Source organism: Hibiscus syriacus, unplaced genomic scaffold (assembly GCF_006381635.1).
Source record: "Hibiscus syriacus cultivar Baekdansim isolate YM2019G1 unplaced genomic scaffold, ASM638163v2 tig00111881_pilon, whole genome shotgun sequence".
Classification (NCBI taxonomy): domain Eukaryota; kingdom Viridiplantae; phylum Streptophyta; class Magnoliopsida; order Malvales; family Malvaceae; genus Hibiscus; species Hibiscus syriacus.
This window is the reverse complement of record NW_024063209.1, coordinates 128,606-134,120: the sequence shown is the minus strand read 5'-3', so window position 1 is coordinate 134,120 and position 5,515 is coordinate 128,606. Positions and strand designations below refer to the sequence as shown.

The 5,515-nt window shown below is 36.6% G+C and overlaps 1 pseudogene; it reads right to left on the bottom strand.

Annotated features, from left to right (window-relative positions):
- Positions 1-369: 369 nt before the first annotated feature.
- Positions 370-2,632, bottom strand: LOC120172859 (annotated as a pseudogene).
- Positions 2,633-5,515: the final 2,883 nt, after the last annotated feature.

The window sequence follows — 5,515 nt, the reverse complement described above, 5'->3', positions numbered from 1 at the left end:
AATACTAGAGAATTTATAGAATTTTCTTGAGAGTTGTTTTTTCCATTTTTATCAAGAGAGAATTATTATTGTTTTCTCATTGTTAGATCGAGAGAAGTTGTAATTCCTATTTTCTCATAGTAAATTTCTTCTATCTTTGCCCGTGATTTTTACCCTATATTATTTAGTGTTTGTACGTAATATGTTAATTTTATTTTTTTTCAAATTATCAATTGCGATTTTACTCTATCCGATAGTCGTATTCCGCAACACATTCTGCATATAATGGGGGGAACAGGCAAGATACCTTAATAAGGACTCTCTACAGCTTGGAGCCTTTTTAACTATATACCACTCACTCTATTGAATTCTTATTCTGTTCTTTCCTCTTTACAGTATAGAGAATGCACGGATTACTTCCACGAAGGTGCTCGACACAACGGGCATTTTCCTCCGCCACGAACAAGCTCATTTGCACATTTTGTACAAGTGCACATGTGTCCACACCTGTAAAACCAACATTTTAATGAAAAATACACGATTGTGATATATAATTAAGATCAAACGAGTTTAATATCATGCTTTTGCGTGTGATATCGACAATGATAAGATTCGGCAGTGTTTAATAAGGCAAACCTGTACAATAGTGAATCGATATGGCTATCACAACAGACACACAAGTCCCTTTCTTTACACGACCCCAATCAGACCTATCCTCTGATGTTCCTGCACTCAAAACTGCAATGAAAGTGAAATAAAAGCGGAAACAATCTAACCTACCTGATGAACAAAAGAATCCAAAATAATGCTTTCCGGAAAAGAAAAGTCGGGAGGATTTAAAACCTTTTTCACCAGCCGAACGATTCAGAGCAGCAGAGACTTCCTGCCTGACAAGTCGCTGTAACTCCAGCTGCATATCCATGCATGCTTCCAACATCCTCTGCATGTTGTTCATGCCTTTGCTGGAGTCTTTCCATATCAGCTCTTATATCATTAATCATCTCCCATTCCTGCTGAAAATAGAGAAAAACTTAAAGATGCAGCAGATCTAGGCCACTTTCGGAAGAATATTCCACATCTATTGAACTACCCTCAACTGGCGACATAAAATGATAAAAAGAAGAAGCATCATTAAATCCATCGGTTGCCTAAAGTGTTTGGTCGATATTGATTGTTATGACAGATTTAACCTTCGGATTATCTTCAGTATTGAACTCACAATCACAATTATTGGGGAAAACATAATAATAGAGAATTCTTTTTCTTTTTTTTTTATAGAAGTTGGAGGTCTTATTAAAAACTCCCTTCGTATTCATCCACATACTAAGAAGTATGTTAACGAACATAGAAAGGAAGAAAAGAGTACCTCATATTTCATTGAATAAAACGTCTCGTTACATATGAAAACACGAAATACCTTCAAACGAGGATAAACACCATTACAAAAAACATAATCACCTAAAACTCTCACCTTCTCGACCACAAAAATCAAAAGGCAATCACCCTATACTTAAGATAAACCTCCATCAATAGGAAAACAACCCAACATTTAATGACATAACATACATAAAAACACCTAAAACCATTTAAACCAAAAACATCCGCCTTTGAAGGGAACTCCACAAAAATGGCTTACAATTTCTGGTCTATGCATGCTGTGCCTGGACCATCTAGTGTGATGTAAAGCGTGATGCTACAGTGGCTGTGGTGGTGGCACTGAAGGAGAAGGTAACAACAGTGAAGGTCTGTTAATAGCATCATTCTGATCGTCATTTGTTTCACCCCTCTGCTGCTCTTGATCAGGCTCTGGGGAGGCTGGAGTTGGCAAGTTTCTATGTAGATCCCAATCAATGGGGAGAATGACCCTGTCTTTCCACATAAGACTGAATTAACTGGTCTAGACTTTCCCGGAAACCACTTCAAAGAAGATTAGAGACACTCCTCCTACAAATTAAATAAGACCAACCATCAAATACTCCTATTTGAAGTTAAAAGAGTAAAAAGCCAAATATGTGATCAAATACCTGCTCAGAAGTTCTCGAAGTTCCATACCGTACAGATTATCATCTTCAGGTGGGTGAAATCTATTTAACCTTCTGAGTGGAACTGCACGACGTGATCTTGGACGATACGAAGGCCCTTCTGACCAAGTACCAACTGCTTCTTGAGAGTGATCCTCACGCCAATCCCTCCGGGCGTCCTCTTGATAAGTCACTTCTCCATTTTCATTTCCAGGATTGTCTTGGTGGAGATGCTCGCCAACTGAATTTTCCTGCCAATTTGTATCCGTTACTTTTGCATCGCCCTCTCTCCATTGATTGAACTGAGCATATGTTGGTCGTTGCAAGTTTCCACTCTCATCACTGGCACCCGGTTCCCGCCAATTCCCACCTTGGTTAGCATTTTCTTGCCAACTTATGCTCTCAACAGCCATGTTGCTAACCATATCTCCTGTTTGATCAGGCAACTCCGCAATGCCACTTTCCAAACTCCTAAATTGTAATTGCTCGTTGGTTTCACTTTGGATATCTGGCGACATGTTTGTTCAGGGAAGTTCATTTCTAGAATCAGAGATGACATTGCTAGATGTGGTTTCAAAATTGACGTCAGCTTGGCTGCAGACAATTGTTGCTAATCTGTTATGGACTCCTTCCCTAAATGGTAAAATAATTAGCAGTTATGGAAATGAAGGTAAAAGTACGTGAGCATTGCACAGAATTGTTTGAACCATAATCTAGAGGCATGTAGATGAACTGCAACAAAAAACCATACACAACACATTTCTCTCATTGCTTACAGGCGATATCTAATTTTATGCTTCTCAAACAAAAAGCACAAAAGGGAAAAATCAAACTAAGTTGTTCCAATTTTCCATGAATAGGAGAATGTTATAGATCAATAAACATAAAAAACACCATATCCCAAGTATTATTCGAGTCGTGCATCTTGCTATATATATCATATGTGAAGCAGGGTTTCAAATCACGGTCCAAAAACGTGATAGCGCCCGCGAAATAGAAGTTTCGTCATCGTCCTAGTTACCCACTACACCTGTAATAGCGCCCGCGACGACCACAATCACAGTAAACTCGAAATGACCGAAAACGCGACCGCGATTTGAAACCGAAGTACCTCAACGTTGCATGGCTGGCCGTTTCCATGCATGTTTGCCCAACCCCCCAAAGACGCATTGGGAGCCATGCGTCTCTCCCCTACCCCCAAAGATGCATTGGGAGCCATGCATCTCTCCCCTGCCATGCATGCGCTCCTCTCCCCATGTGAATTGCACCTGTGACGCTGCTCCTTCATGGCAGTCTACCGCCTGCATGGGGGCAACAATAACAACTCCAAAATGCAGCAATAATGTTGAAATAATAGCAAGAATAATACGAGTCACGGGTTGGTTGTGTAATAATGGGTTGTTTGGGTTGTTATTATATAGGGGAGTGAATGGGAGGGAGGGGGCACCGGGAAGAAGAAAGAAAAATAGGAGAAGGAAGAAAGAAAGGAAGAAGAAGAAAGAAAAGAAGAAGGAAGAAAAGAAGAAGGAGAAAAGAAGAAGAATGAAACAATCATGTAATTTTTTTTTTGATGTTTTAATCTCTTACTTAGTTTAGATTAAATTAGTTTCGTTTACAATATTGTTTATATTAAATTGTTAATGTTATTAAAATTATTTTTTTCTACAGATTCGTTGAAATGACAAAACAAAATCAACTACTTCATCTTGATGCTCAACATATTTCTAGACATTTGGGAGCGATAGTGTTATTATTATTTAATAAAATATTATTATTTGAGAATAAATTATTATTATTAAATGATAGAAGTTTATTTTATGATTAATTGATTAATTTCATGAATATTATAATTATAGGAAGACGAGCAGCGAGTCCTCCGTCATCATATCAATATTCCCACTAAGCCACACCCTTTTTTTGAAGATCACCTAGAAGAGGCTGAATTTTATTATGTTACATTTGTTCGAGAGTATAAATTGGTCACGGGTTTGATAAGTGCATTGATTGAACATTGGAGACCAGAAACACGTACATTTCATTTTTCGTGCGGAGAATGCACGATAACCTTAGAAGATGTGATCTTCCAACTCGGGGTTCCAACAAATGGGATGCCGGTGGTGATGAGAAATGATTACAATAACGTGGAAACACTTTGCAATGAGTTTCTTGGGCAGACGACAGTAAGCCCAGATTTAAAAGGGTGGTGCTTGAGGCTGTCGTGGTTGGAGAATTAATTTAAACTCCAAGAAAATAGTACCCAAGAAGAAATTGTATATGCAACTCGAGCATAAATCTTGTAGTTGATTGGGGGAGTTTTGATGCCAGATAAATACGGTAATATGGTTCACAGGTAGTATCTCTCGTTTTTTAGAAATTTTGAGAATACGCTTTAGTACAGTTGGGGATATGCGATATTGACGTTCTTGTACCGTGAGATGTGCAAGGTGTTAGTAATCGTCAAGAATATTAATACAACAGAAATCAGTGGATGTCTAATGTTGCTAGTATCTTGGGCTTGACACAGACTTCCATTTTTAACACCGATTAGTCGAACAACGATTGATTTTCCTATAGCCGAAAGGTAATATTTATTTTATCTATTTTAATTTAAATTATTAATTATAATTTATTTATTGTGATTAAAAAAAGTAACGAATATTTTTTTATATACAAATGGAGGCGTAAAATAGAAAGGACGAGACTAGTGCATAATAATATTAAAGAGTTTCGGTTAAAGATCGACATTTGTAGCAAAAAGAATGTATATTTTATAATATAGTATAATATAATAATAATACTATTTAATTTAATTTAATTTATTTAACTTCATTTATTTATTTATATTTATTTATTCATTTATAATTTTATAATTTTGCCTAATGAATTAATTTTTGGAGGCCTAATTTTATAATATAAATATAAAATAATATTTATTTATTTATAATTTTATAATTTCACGTCTAATTAATATTTATAAATTTTAATTTTACAGTTTAATTAGAGGTCATACATAGAGCAAAAAGTTTTAGCTTGTGTGCCGGTAGATGTTTTTGAGGGTTGTCAAAATTGGGGAGCAGTTACACCGTTGATTCATTTTGCTTTCATTGAGATACAGTTTTCGGATCGAGTGTTGAGACAGTTTGGTTACCACCAACCTATTCCACCCATTCCATGGGATCATTATCCCTTGCACACAGGGTAAGCACAATATGAATTAGGTTGCGAAGCACGTATACTACATTAATGTTTGGAACAACAGAGCTTCATACGTCCCACCTCTTGATCCAATGCAATATGATGAATTTAATTTTGAGACTTCGGCTTACCTTCAGTATTATTGGGGTCATGGAAAGTCGTACCAGACGACGTTGGGAGAAATGCAACAATTTAAGAAATATAAGAAAAAATTTGGTACAACTGCTAAATTTATACCGAATGGAAATGGGACCTCATCTCAACAACATGAAGCGGAAATAGCACAACCATTTGATGATTATTCTATTCCAGCATACATG